Source organism: Nematolebias whitei, chromosome 11, assembly GCF_014905685.2.
Source record: "Nematolebias whitei isolate Nwh7 chromosome 11, NemWhi1, whole genome shotgun sequence".
Lineage (NCBI taxonomy): Eukaryota > Metazoa > Chordata > Actinopteri > Cyprinodontiformes > Rivulidae > Nematolebias > Nematolebias whitei.
This window is the reverse complement of record NC_056508.1, coordinates 40,578,798-40,593,849: the sequence shown is the minus strand read 5'-3', so window position 1 is coordinate 40,593,849 and position 15,052 is coordinate 40,578,798.

Below are 15,052 nucleotides of genomic sequence, written 5' to 3'. Positions count from 1 at the left end.
TATGAAGAAAGATTGTGACTGTCCTGATGCATGCTCAGTAATCCAGGTAGATCTAACAAGGTCTTTTGGATAATAGACAAAATGTTGGCCAGATTGTGACTGTTTGTGTTAAATAGGTGCCTAAATTCATCGTTTTAACTGACTTACATTTAGTTTTAAGTAAATCAAACAACACAATTTATGTAAATTCTCCATTGAATGTCTGCATTACTGTAAAAAAAAAAAAACTCAAGTCAGAGCTGAAGTGGTTAGGAGAAAATACTTGACAGATTTAAAGGAATGGTTTAGAGTTGTAATAAGCGATCAGTATCTTTGTGTTATTTAAACCGAATTGCCCATGACTTTGAACTTTTAGGGACAGAGATTTTTTAAGAGCAGAAATGGAAATGCGAAGCAACATCTGGAAGCTTTGTTAAAAATTAATGTTTATGTAATTATTTTCAGATTGCATATCCAATTTAGGTTTTATTCATTCAAGGCTGTCATATTTGTTCATAACTTTATTATTATTAAGCCTGAGAGTTACCGGGTCCAAGCAAACAGTTACCGGAACGCACCCAGTCAAAAAAAGGGAGTCCCTGGATCCTGTTCCGACAATTAAGCCCTGGTTGTTCTCTGTGAGGCCTTCTTCACTGATGGTGAGCCAGAACATGGATGGTCTTTGCAGGGTCGTGGTTAGGTCTTTAGGTGCATGTGAAAAATTCAGAGGACTCATGATTACATGTGATAAAATGTAATAGATCCACAGTGGTTTTGACCTGTTGCTTTTCTTCCTGCAGTGAACTCTGCTACAGCGAGAACATGAAGACGTTAACCACTCACACAAAGTTGAAATTATTACTATTACAAAGTATTTAAAAAAAAGTGTAAAATGGGTTTTCTAAAAATTTAAATCTGTTTAAAACATGAATTTAAACTTAAAAAAATGGCGAAAGGTGTTATTTTCTCTCTCTCTACTGAGATTAGTGGCGTGATAATGTTCAAGTATTTGTTCCATTTTAAGTCGATCCAGGAAACAGCAAACAGCAGGATGTTTCCATTTTCCTCTGGAGGAATAAAGGTTAGAGAGCCGGCCAGAGGCAGAAGCCAAAAGTCTCTATTGAACAAACACAAGAGAAGCCTCTGTATGGATGGGCGAACACAAACAGAAATAAAGAACTGGAAGTCAGAGGGAGAGAAACAAAAAACAAAGAAAGAGTGTTTTTTGTACATGTGAATAAAATCACAAGTACCTTCCACTTGAAAACAGAGAAGATGAGAAAGAAAGAGAACTTTGAAGAGAGAAGTCACTGCAAATCAGAGAAAGATGGAAGATTTTCTTTACACTGAAGGAGAGGCTTTGTGTATGTTTGACAAATGGAAAGCTCTCTGCACAGAAAATAAATAGACAGCCATGAGAACAGTGGCTGTTTGAGAAAAGACATGCATTTAGGTGCAGAAGGTCTTCCAGTTTGAAGGACACAGAGAAAAACAACTTTTTTTTTCTTTTTTTTTTTACCAAGAGCTCCTGTAGCAACAAATAATAAAACAAAGTCTTTGTTGCAAACACTGATGATCTGATTGATGTCTGCACAAAAGTAGGAAAGGCCTACAGTGTTGAAAATCCAAACTTGAGTAAAGCAAATTAAAAAACATGTACTTTCTTTTTTTTTTTGGTTGCTCCCTTACTCGGGTCGCCACAGCGAACTAATTTGCACGAAGACTTGGCAATTGTTTTACGCCGGATGCCCTTCTTGACGCAACCACAGACCACCGAGCTGCCACAGCCCTCTGTGTGGAGCAGAGAGCTGCTATCTAGGACATCCAGGGGAGCAGATGGTGGGGGTTAAGGGCCCAGAGTGGAGCAAATGAAGGTGGAGACAGGTGTGGGTGTGGGTCCGCGGAGTTGAACTGGCGACCTTCCAATCGGAAGAAACTCCTTGGAACTCGCGGGCATGAAGAAATCGAGCGTGGAGAAGGCTGCAAGCATGGTCCAACGGAGTGACCACAAAAATTTGGCTGTTTGGAGTCGCCATTGAGATGCACCAGCAGAACTATGAAGGCAGACAAAAAATATCAAGCAGAGTCAGCCTGTCCCAAAACAAATGTTATCTGAATCTGGCTTCCCAGCTTAGTCTTGAATAGGCCAACTATCTCAAATTTCTCCTGGAGGTTATGTGAACAAGAAACTCTGCTCAGCTCTCTCCCACCTGTGGATCTGTATCAGAGCTGAGCCGGCTGATAGACACTGTGCTATCTCTTATCAGGACTATGGAACTTTCTGGCAGTATCCACGAACAACTCACCACCTTTGTCGGCCTCCTCATGCATAAATGTTTTATGATGTTATTAGCATGTTGCTGTTTATGTGCGAGGTCTTTTTTTTGTAATGTTCACACTGTGCCCTAGACAGGACATAGTGCGCGATACGATTTTTTTTTTGCCTCCCCACGTGTTTCTCTTTTCCTTATCTACTTTTGTCTGTCTGAAACAGGTCTCTTTTGTAAATGAGTTCTTGAGGCTCAATAGGAACTAACCTGTATAAATAAAAGGTTGAATGGATGATGTGTAAACTAAGAAGACTCTGCTCTATTCCCCCCTGAGAACTTCTGTGAACACTTATCAGAGCTGTACCGGCTCACACCAACATCTTATCAGGACTATGGTGCTATCTGGAAGTGCTTCATGGACAAATCTCACCGTCTTGTCATCAAAGGCATATGTAATGTGTCAATAAATGTGCTTGCTGGTAGAGTTTTTTGATGTTTTAAATCATAAGGACAAGGTGTGAAGAGATCTTTTTGTTTTACCACTATCTTTCCTCATGGCCTTTCCCTTTTCTATCTAAGGAATAAGGGGCCGTACTCTTAGGAGCAGCTCCGCCCAGCTTTCAGACGACTGTACGAACATAATCTCACTGTATTTCGGTACAATGATAATAAAGTTTATTCTGATTCTGATTCTGATCACAGGCCCACCTTCTCTAACCCCTGCGCCACCAGTCCCCTAAAACAAATAAAACTAAATAAAGGGGTAAAATAGAAAAGGAGGGATAATAATGTTTATCAATGTGAAGGGTTGCTCTGTTGGAGAGCCAGAATCTGATGAAAACCTTTCAACAAAAAGCCCCAAGTCTAACAAATGAGGAGGAAGTCCTTCGATGCAGAGAATGATCACATAATTAGTGACAGACTCCTTCAAGGTTGAATCGAGGGGATGCCACTGAAAGGGAAAACATGCGCTCAAGAATAGATTTAGGCATTCAGAGGACGAAAGAAGCTTCTCAGCTGAATAAACAATATCGATAAAGAAGTTAGAGCCGGAGAAATCTGTGTTCAGGAGAACACAGACACCGAGACAACAACAACAAAAAAACAGTATTTGTGTAAAGAGGACACTGTGATGATAAATGACAGAACAAAGATGGAACAAACAACACCTCTGGTAAGTGAATCCCATCAAAACCACCTTTACAACCAGTGGTATTGATTTATTGAGGCAGTCGCCTTGAAGCCAGACGGAGGATTCAGTTAAACATGAATATGAACGTGAGATTTATATGATGTCAAGCGTGACAGCATGAATCCTAAAATAAATGTTTGTTTTATGTGATGTCAGCAAATCCACAACAGAAATCTGTTCAAAAGTCTGAACTAAGATCTTCAATTTTATCTTTCTGCACGGCTGATCCTTCAGCAAGTCAGACCTGGTTCAGGGCAGGAGAACTTTTCTGTTTCGTCTTCACTGACTCTCATGTTTGTGTTTTGAAAAGAAAAATGTTGTCATATTCCTACGACACATCATTTTCAAACTTTTTAACTTTCACAGTGATAGGAGGAGAAGATTTAGTTTGAGTTTGCAGCTTCATTTCCAGAAGTCTTCCGTTTTTTTCTGATTGCTTTTGAATTGTAAACAGAATAAATAATCTATGTCAATAAATCTATTGACACCCGCTTTGTATTCTCGTCACTTTTACTTTCTGTCATGACTGGCAGTGACTACGAACTCCAAATGCAACCACAGATGCAGAAAAGTAGGCGCTAACTGATGCTTTATGATCAAAATAAAAGAGCTGATGTGGCAGCAAAAATGAACTTACAAAATCCTGGGAGGAGCAGGCAAGAAAAAACCTGTCTTAAACTAAATAAAAAAAAAATCCAGGAGTTACTTGAATCAATAAAGAACATGGTACAACAGTGGCTGGTAAACAGGAGAATCTAGCAATGACGTGAATATACTGTGATGTATGTCAAGAGAATATCAAAGTTCATCCTCAATAATCCAGATAAAAAATCCAACAAACTTAAGTCCAGATTTTGGAAGGAGGAGCACATGAGCTTAATGAGTAGATGAGATGCAGCTGAGATTTGTAGAGAAACCAGGGAAACTGAAGAAACCCGGAGACTAATAAATAAACTGAAACACATGAACATATCTCAAACAACAAGGAAAATATGACTAAAGTGCACCAGGATCAGACAACTTTAACATTTTGTGCTTCTGTCTTTTTGTCGGATTGCATTCTGATAGTCTGCACATGTCAGATTTTAATACAGAAATGTGTGTTTTAATCAAAATCAGAATCAGAATAAGCTTTATTATCATTGTACCGAAATGCAGTGAGATTATGTTTGTACAGTCGTCCGAAAGACGGGATGAGTGCACGTTGCTGCTGCTCCTTGACCACGCGGCCCCTTATCGTTTTTCAGAATACTTTTTAGATTGAAAAGGCAAAAAGGCCATGAGGAAAGGATAGTGGTATTACCAAAAAAAAGATCTCTTCTCACCTTGTCCTTATCAGGACACAATTTAAAACATCAAAAAACTCTACCAGCAAGCACATTTATAGACACATGACACATGCATTTGACGGCAAGACGATGAGATTTGTCCATGAAGCACTTCCAGATAGCACCATAGTCCTGATAAGATGTTGGTGTCAGCTGGTACAGCTCTGATAAGCATTCACAGAAGTTCTGGGGAGGGGTGGGGGAGTGGGGGGATGGTGAAGATAGAGAGCAGAGATAGAGAGCTTAGTTTTCACATATCCCAGGAGAAAGTTGATAAGTTGGCCTGCTTCAAGGCCAAACAGGGGAGTCAGATTCAGATAAGCCACATTTGTTGATTTTTTTTTTCAGGCAGACTGTTTTTTTTTCTTGTCAGCCTCGAGTCTTGCTGGTACTTTCGATTCCAAAATGGCCAGATTTGTGGACATTCCACTGATCCGTGCTTACCAAGGTTGTCCCCAACATATTGGTGAGTCCCAGAAGCTGCAAGTGGCCTGCAATTCTCACAATCTCTTCCATCTTATGGTTTAGCTTGTAAATCAGCTGATTTTGATTACTTGAAGCACGAACCAAACCTTCACACAGACTCTGCAGTTTTGCCATGCCCGAAACGGCTGCTGTCGTCTTCTTTAATAGCTAATAACATACGAATCTGCCGATGGCAAAAAGCAGAAACCCTGCTTTCATGGTTCCAATTATATAAACCTCTTTGTCGTCCTCCTGAGACAATAAGGAAAGACACATCAGCTCCCAAAGTCCCCACGGATCCATGACGTATCCTGCCGCGTGCATCTCAGTGGGACATGAGGGCTCTCCAGGACCCTGTCGCTTTGTTGAAAACTTTTTATCGATCACATTGAAAGTCCAGCTGACCAGATCCATGACAGTAATTTTAGTTTCGGAAGATGTGTAAAATAGGAGCTCCAATACACAAACAGATAGCAAAAAAAAATGCAGGAGGAGGAGGAAAAAGCGTCCGCCTTGCATGGGAGCGAGTGAGGAAAATGTACCTATATTTACAGGAATCAGAATGAAAAGCCAATCCTAAACCGTCACATGCGGTCAGTTTTAGAAGCAGAAATGAACCTGAGAAGCCAGAGTACCTGGAGACATCCCACACGGTGCAGAGGAGAAAGGCAGAGCCTGCTGACCGCCACATTTCTGTGCCTCCATGGTAACACTTTCCACAAATAAAAGCTGCAAATCTGAGCACGTTTAGTGACAAGCAATGGGAAAGTAAAAGTCTACAGTCAACTAAAACCATAAAACTACTATGAAAAACCCATTTTCTCTGACTTTTTAAAGCTTTCTAGTGATCATATTTTAAAGCATTTGTATTTCATAAATATGTATTTTCTTGGTGTATTTGTTGAGGATCTGTATAAACCTTGGATAAAAAAAAAAAAAAGACCTTAAAGCGTGCACACAAAATCTACTGCCTCAGTTTGAGCATCTTGCAGAAAGGTTCATTTACAAATGCTTTGAGTCACCAAATGTTCCTCTTGGGGGATGTAAACAGTGAACAGCTGGTGGCTGGAAAACATAGGTTTGAGACATGAGTGTACAAGACTTGTATTTCATACCAGATGACATTTTACATTCCTGCTTGCATTTATCACTGGTTATGCTCATAAATTCCTGAAACTCCAATACGCGTTTTCCTTCATCTGATTAAACATATGTGTCAAATTAACTGGAACAAATGCTCCACCTGTTACAGTAAAATTGTGAAAACTGAAACTACACCGTTTAGCCACTGAAACCCCAATATGTGTTGGACACTGCTGGAAAGTGAGTTTTGGGGTGTATGCATCAATTTTCCATTCCACAGCTGAGCTGTCTTAAAGTAAAATATTGAATTCCACCAAAAAATATAGCTGTTTTTGTTTTGTTTGTTTTTAGCTGACCCACACCTCTGACCTTCATCTCAACAGTTCCCTCACCTAAACTGGAGGAACAGTTGAGTTTCACACAAACAAAACAGCTACAGCAGCTGAAGTTACGGCTTGTCTGTCAAAATCCAACACAAAACGCATTTTATGTTGTGAGGTACACGGCAAAGTGTCAGGACCTGTGTCTTATACAAACCCAAATTCAGGCAGGACTCAGAGGACTCAGGAGTAAAGCAATATTATTTATTTAAACTACACACAACTGCTGACGTGGCAGCAAAACACATCTATACGATGAGGTGACACGGAGGGAGACAGGAGGACAATCCACGGACAATGAGAAGAGGATAAGACACAGAATAAATAGGAACATCCATGATTAACAATGAAGGACACCTGGGGTGATTAAGGTAAGGGACCGGTGTGTAGGAGCCGGAAAAACACAGGGATGACAAGCAACACATACCAGTCCTTACATAAGGTGAGTATTGTACTTTCCGGCGTATAAGTCACAGTTTTTTGCATAGATTTGTCAGTCCTGCGACTTATACGCCAAAGCGACTTACATACGTTATTTTCCATATTCATAACGTAATTTTTTTTACTGATGCTTTAAATTTCTAAGAACTGCAACAGCGAGTGCTCCAGTGCCGCTCGCTTCACTCACCTGATTCAGGCGGAGGAACGCTGGCGAGCTAACGGCTCCGGCCGCAATGGATGGATGAATGAATGGACAGTGCCGTGCCGCCCAGGCAAAATGAAGCTGTTTTGACCATTAAAGTGCATTTATTGAGGAAAGGTTCAACTGAGACACACCTTTGCTATAATGTCGAGCAAACAAATAATCGTTTTTAAGTGTTAATCTTGTTAAATTTCGAAGAACTGCAACAGCGAGTCCTCCCGTGCGCGCTCGCTTCACTCAGCTGGTGCAGGTGGAGGAACGCTGGAGAGCTAGCAGCTCTGGCCATGAAGGATGGATGGATGGATGGATGGATGGATGGATGGCTGGATGGCGCTGCGCCGCCCAGGCGAAATGAAGCTGTTTTGACCATTAGATAAATGCAAGATAAATGTGACAGGTCAGCGGTGATGCATAATAAACGTGACTTATATGCCAAAGCGACTTATGTATGTTTTTTTCCTCTTCATGATGCTTTTTTTGACTGATGCGACTTGTACTCCATATCAAATTATACGTATGCCAGAAAATACAGTAGTTACTGAGAGTTATTATGGGCACATTCTATGAGGGCTAACCCTTCTTCCAAGCTTTCACTATTGCATGAGCTTGTGCAAAATGTTAATTACAAGCCAACAAAGTCCATGCTCAATAATCCAGGTATACAGTCCAACAATTTTCAGTCAGGTCAGGGTTAATTACAAGGCTTGAATAAAACAATTACATCTCTGTTCCATCTCAAGGTAAAATGATTTTGTTCAGATCTTTGGCATGAAAAGCAGTTATTCCTTCAAGGAACGCCAAATGTTTTATTTTATAATGTTCACAAATCAACAGTTTATTAGCATATTTCAGTAGAAATGTGGATCAAAGTCTCATCTGTTAATTAAGGGATGTATTGTTGTTTTAACTGTGCCTAGTGTTTATGGGTTAGGTTTGTACTATACACCTTCCTTAGGACTACAGTTGGAAATGGGCAAAACTGAAGCAGTGCGTTTGTTTTCTTCTGAGGTTAATGTTATTTTGTCTGAAATCAACTCAACATTACACCTTACAAGGTGAAGGACTGCCAACCTGTCCAGGGTGTACTTCGCCTTTCACCCAAGGACAGCCAGAGATAGGAGTCGGCTTCCCTGGACCCAGTGTGGAAAAGTGGGTAAAGAGGATGGATGGATGTATTATGTTGTTTATTTGTCATATGCCGGTTAACACAAGGTCAACAATGCAACAAAATGTTCAGGATGAGCAGAACCGATTTGACTCGCTAAAAAAAACTAAAGCATGCAATAAAAGTACAAAATAAAATACCAAAAGTGAAAAAGAAATGTAATATTTACAAGGTCCAAGAGAAATGTAGTAAACAACAACATGGTGGAATATAACGATGCAAGTAGGATGAATTTGTATGAATAAGTATTTCAAGGTAGTAATATAAGCTTAAATGCACATGATGTATAATGTACATAAACTACACAGGTTGTGTGACAGGTTATTGCACATGTAGTGAGTAACATTGAGATTGAATTATGATGGTAAGAGAGTGACATACAGCCACATAGTGCAGCAGCAATAAACATATTAGGTGTCACAGACGTGGCTTAGTGCAATGTTATTGTCGATAGTTCAGTGTTATTATCAAAGAGTTCAGTAATGTGACAGCTTGTGGGTAATAACTGTCTTTGAGTCTTTCTGTGTGCGATGGGAGGCTCCTGTATCGCCTGCCTGATGAAAAATAACACCAAGCAGTTGGACTTCTTTTTCAAGATTTTTACTTTCTAAGACCCTAATGACCCCAGGAGTGAGGGGAGGGAGAATGATGTGCATGTGAGTTCAGCTTGCAAAAACAAAGCATCTTATTATCCATTATCTTTTACCCGCTTTTTCCATTTTGGGTCACGGGGGTTGCAGTTGCCCATGTCCAGCCATCACTGTGCGAGGGGCGGGGTACACCCTGGACGGGTCGCAAGTCCATCACAGGGACACATAGAAACAAATAACCATTCACTCTCTCAAAGGTTTACACCTAATCTCAAACAATAAACATAAGAAATTAAATAATATGAGCACTTTTTTAAAACTTTGTCAGAAATATGGGCTGCTGTGATTTAAAAAAATTTTTTTTTTGACAGACCTTGTTGACAAACACACTTGAGTGAAGTGCTCGACAACCTTTTATTGAATAAAAATCAACACATGCGACTTGTAATAGTTTTCACCAAAATGTAAAAACCCTGACCGATATGTCTACATGCCATCAGTAATTTTGACTGAAATAAAAAGCTGTTGGCACACCAGAATATTATTTCACAAAATAAATCATTTCCATATAAATCGTTTTGTGTATCGTTAACAATGGCTCTTTTCAGCACCGTTGGCCCATCGAGCTTCGACGGCGAGCCAGTTTGCACGACACCCTAACTCGGAAGCAGCTGGTAATAATTTGCTTCTGCACACCTGTGTTCGTGCAAACACATGCCGGGTGTTGGTACCAAACTGCATTTCATCCAAAAATGTTCCCACTGATAAACAGAGCGGCAGAACAGCATGCAGCGAGTCAGCAAGCTGATAAATCAAACAAGCAGGTCACTGTTTGAGTCAAACTAACTTCATACGAGTTCATCTGGCACTGAATCACAAAGGTTTATTAGCTCGATAATAAAGGACACAAAACGCACAAAGTATCCAAATTATTAGCTGTTATGGATAAGCAGCACTTGAACGTAACTATTTTAACAACTGTTTTACATTTGACTTTAATTAACCACATTAACCTGCCATCTTCTGGTGAGCTTTGCTTTTTTTGTTTGTACTTTGAACTTAGCTGTACAATGACAATAAAGTTGATTCTGGTTCTGATTTTCACTTGTTACATCAAACAGACGCAGGATCATTGGGACTGTTGTTTTCTGGGGATTTATAATCTAGTCCAAAATTACTCCAATTATCTTCCATCACCAACAGGAAAAGGCGGATGACAATATTTTTGCCGTTGTGAGTGTTTTTTTTTGTGTGTGTGTGTAACAACTGGACAAATTTGAACGTTGCAAAAAAAAAGATCATATTTCTCCAGTTTTAGCTTCTCTTCATTGGCTCTCTGTTAAATCCAGAATTTAATTCAAAATCCTACTTCTAACCTGCAAAACTCTCAACAACCTAGCTCCATCTTATATTACAGATCTTATTGTTCCATATTTTCCTAACAGAGCACTTCGCTCTCAGGCTGCAGGTTTACTTGCGGTTCCTAGAGTTTCCAAAAGCAGAATGGGAGGAAGATCTTCCAGTTATCAGGCTCCTCTCTTGTGGAACCAACTTCCAGTTTCTGTCCGTGAGGCTGACACATTGACCAGTTTTAAGACTTCCCTCTTTGATAAATCCTATAGTTAGGCTTGGCTTGTTATGCTGCTATAGGCTTAGACAACTGGAGGACAAATTGACCTAATTTCCTTGAATAAATTGTTAAAATTGAATAGTTTTCATTTGATACTATTTCTATCTTAACGTGTTTCACCTGGTCCTCATCTAAGTGCTTGCAGGTGTTTCCTGATTACCTCTTTTCATAGCATCCAGTATTTAGTCTGAGAGCTGCACACGCAGCTTGACTGGAGCATTATCCTCTCATGGTGTCATGATCTGGTCCACCTGTCCTCATCCATCCACCCGCTTCGTCTGCACTGGGGCCCCCCGCCGGGGACTAGGTAAGTCGTTGCTGCCCCATCAGCATTCTGTTACGTTAGTGCAGTTAACTCATTGTCATTTTTGTCTCCCCTCACCATCCGGTCCTCCTGAATGCGGGTCCAGCCCTTCCCCGCCGGGTCCCGGTCTCCGCCTGCAAACAGGTTCTACTCTCTTCTCGCCAGATTTAGACATTCACGACCTGCCATTGTGTATCTGTTCCTCCTTCCTGTTCCTCTCAAACCCAGCTGGTTGAAGCAGATGGCCACTTGTCCTGATCCTGGTTCTGATAAAGGTTTCTTTCTCACGAGGGAGTTTTTAGTTTTTCCTTTCCACTGTCGCCTTCATGCTTGTTCAAGATGAGAGTGTGTGATGAAGTTAAACTCAAAGCAGTCTGCTCCTCACATAAATAACGTTATTAATTGACTTTTTATGTATATGAATGTTTCTGTTCAGTGCCCTGAGATGACTTCTGCTGTGACTTGGTGCTTTATAAATAAAGTGAATTGAAAAAGGACTCGTTAAATGAACATCTGAAACTAATTAACTTTTGGAGTCAACCTAATTCAAGATGGCGGCCACAAACAACTGACCTCAAAAAACATAAAAACAGCTACAAATATATAAATTTAATGAAAGTACCAATTAACATTACAATTCAGGAAAATCATAAAAAAATGCACATTAAAACTATAATTAACATTTTTACTTGAATTGTAAAATATCATCAGTGCAACAACAAATTAATCATAATTGAGTTTTCTGACTACAACGGTACAATTCACATATGCCCAGAAGCAATTAACAGCAAGGAGGTGAAAAACCAGTAAACACGCAAATAAACACCATGTATAAGAAGAACGCGTCCGTTTTTTTATAACCTTGTCAGCCACAGTGATGGATTATGACTAATTACACAGCAGCTCCTGCTGAGACGTCACTGAGACACACTGAAACTTGGTTCCCGGCCCTGATGGCTGCTGAGCCCAGCTGCAGAGGGGAGACAAAAACACACCTCCCCTCAGCAGTTAAACTGCCTGTAGTTACTCCGTGCAAAGAAAGCTGCTGCGACTGGTTTCAGTAATGCACAACACATCAGCAGTTCTAAAAGCATTATGCCCTGAAGGGGGAACAAACGACAAAGTTCGTCATTTTTCATTTGTTACAGCGCTGATGTGACAGATCTGGTCCTATGTCATCATAAAAGTCTTTTAATGGGAGGCTGATGGTGCAGCAACACTCGGATGGAAGTTTTAAATCTGCTAAAAAATGCACAATCACTGGCTGATGAGTTTGACTAAGAGGGTCGGGGAGTAATGGTCTGCATGAAGGAGCATTAAAGCTGCTCTCCAAGGAGACGGGCTGCATCAGAGGTATCGTTCTCATTGTCACTTTATCGCACGCGTACAGACCCAAAAAATTATTTTCTTCTGTTAATGGAAGAACAACCCACATTTAGGACTGAAATAACTTAAACGGGTAAAATAAGAATTAATTTACTGGAGATCAACTAATAAAAAAATCAAACATTTGAATTATTATTCAACAGAATAATAAGTAGAGGGTTCCATCCTTTCTATCAAGGCCAAAGTTGTTGTTTTTTTCCATTAGTTTGTTATTGAAAACAATTCTGTCAATAATGATACAATTATTAACAACAAATTCAGCTAATATATACTTTCAGAAAGTTTAACTAATCAATTTCTTATTCTAAAATTTGTCAAATGTTTAAGTTAGAAAGATTTTTTCTCTGGCAGTTTTTCAGATGTATTGATGTACAATTCTAAAATGCTGGTACGCACTCAGTGTAAACACAGTGTTCTGCTGAATCTGATGTAAGCGGAAGCTTATCTGCATACTGTGCTCAACAAATCTGAGCATGTATACGCACCAACATGTGAAAAGCGTCACATTACTTTATTTTAAATGGCTCTTCTGAGAACACCGTCACTGTTGACCTATTTTCAGTCACTTCAGCTGTTTTCGTAGGTAAAACAATATACGTGGTAGTTTTAATTATAAACGTTTGGTTTAAAAACACAATAACCATTGATATGATTAAAAAAGTATGCATTTTGTATTTCACCTTTTTTTTTTTTTTTACCAGTCTTTAATACGTTGCAGTCATTATTTTTAATTATTGTAGGATTCTGCCATAACCACCTTCCCACAGCTGACAATCATCGAATCCACCACACCTGCACCTGGTTTTCAACCAGCACCTCTGCACTACTTAAATCTCTGCCAGATGTTCAACCAACGCTGGAGCATTAATTGCCTCAATTGGGTAATTGAGCGACAGCCTGAAATCTGAACTTGTGAAACTTGTGACTAACCTCTTGATATTTTCTGTTCAGTTCTTCTCTGCCGTGTCTCCTGGACTTCCTGCTGGCTCCTTGGCTTCATCTGGATCACCAAACCCAAACACCATTACTCAGCTTGAATCCAACTCGGGACTATAAAACCATCCACTGCTTCTTTGGATTTCACCTTCCCAATCGGATCGACTTGCATAGTCCCTTCTCCAGCACGACTAGCTATACAAACTACCGTAAGATATTTCTACAAACAATAATCTATTAACTGGAAAACCCTGATCACATCTTACTCATCTTGTTTCCCACTTCCTCCCACAGCCAAATCCCTGACTCCCACACTGTAAAATAAACACACTTCTATTGTAAGTCTGAGTCTTTTCAGTTTTATTTGAGGGTCATAAAACATACAATCATGTTAATTATTCAGATGTAAAGCCAAGGATTACTTTCTGAGCATTTCATCAAATGTTTTGCTAACAAGACTGACACATCTGACTCCATTAGTTGGTAATAAAGTTTTATAAAATCTAATTTTGCTTGATCTGCAAGTCCACAGACCATGTTGGGAATGACTATTAGCTACTACAACACCAACATTTAGGCTCATTTTCTGTACATTTCTGCTGACTTATTGTCATTTTTCTGGTTAGATAGACTCAATAACAACAGCCTCAGGGTAGAAGCTGTTCCTCAGTCTAGTGGTTTTACACTTAATGCTCCTTAACCTCCTTTTTGAGGGGAGCGGGGCAAAAAGTGTGTGTGCTGGGTGAGTGGGGTCCTTCATGATGCAGGTGGCCCTTTTCCTGCATCTCCAGGTGTAAATGTCTGTGAAGGTGGAGAGGCTGACACCAACAGTCTTCTGTGCAGCCTTCACCACTCTCTGCAAAGCTTTTCTTTCTGCAGCTGTGCAGCCTTCATGCCACACGTTGATGTTGGAGCACAGGATGCTCTCCACTGCACACCTGTAGAAGGAGGTGAGGACTGAGCTTCCCAGACCAGCTCGTCTCAGCCGTCTGAGGAAGTAGTCTGTGATGAGCGTTCTTGATCAGGCTGGTGGTGTTGTTGCTCCAGCTGAGGTTGTCATTCAGGTGCACACCCAAGTACTTGTGGTTGGAGACCACTTCCACCGCAGATCCTCTTATGTTCATGGGGTGGGGCGCTATGCAGTACTTGTTTATTGCATTTGCTTATCCAGCAAATGATTGTATAATTCTGTTCTTCATACTTGAACTTGCTTTGATACTGTTTTATAAATTTTATAACATGTTTTTAATAGCCTACAAAACCAACTCAACAGTTTACAAAGTTTGTTGTACATTTATTCAAATAAAAGCATCAGAGAAATTTGGAAATGTTAAATATGCTTAAAACTCAAAATAAATTGACAATTACACTGTACTAACCAGTGTACTTTGGTTTCTGCACAGTATACCCACTACAAAAATGCAGACACGTGTCTGGTGGGTTAGGGGTCAGGTTTAGGGTCAGGGTCAGGGTTAGACATGAATGGAAAATGAATGTAACTCAAATCAAAGTCACTGTAAATGCAAAGTGTGTGTATTTGGTTATAACTCTAGACGCAGCAACAACAAGCTCCTGTCATGGATGGAGGAGAGAGAAGCCCTCCTCCTCCTCCACCTCCTCCTCCTCCTCCTCCTCCTCCTCCTCCAGCCGGAGCGCCACCTGCATGCAAAGACAGCAGCTCTGGGTCGAACCAGGCTGCTG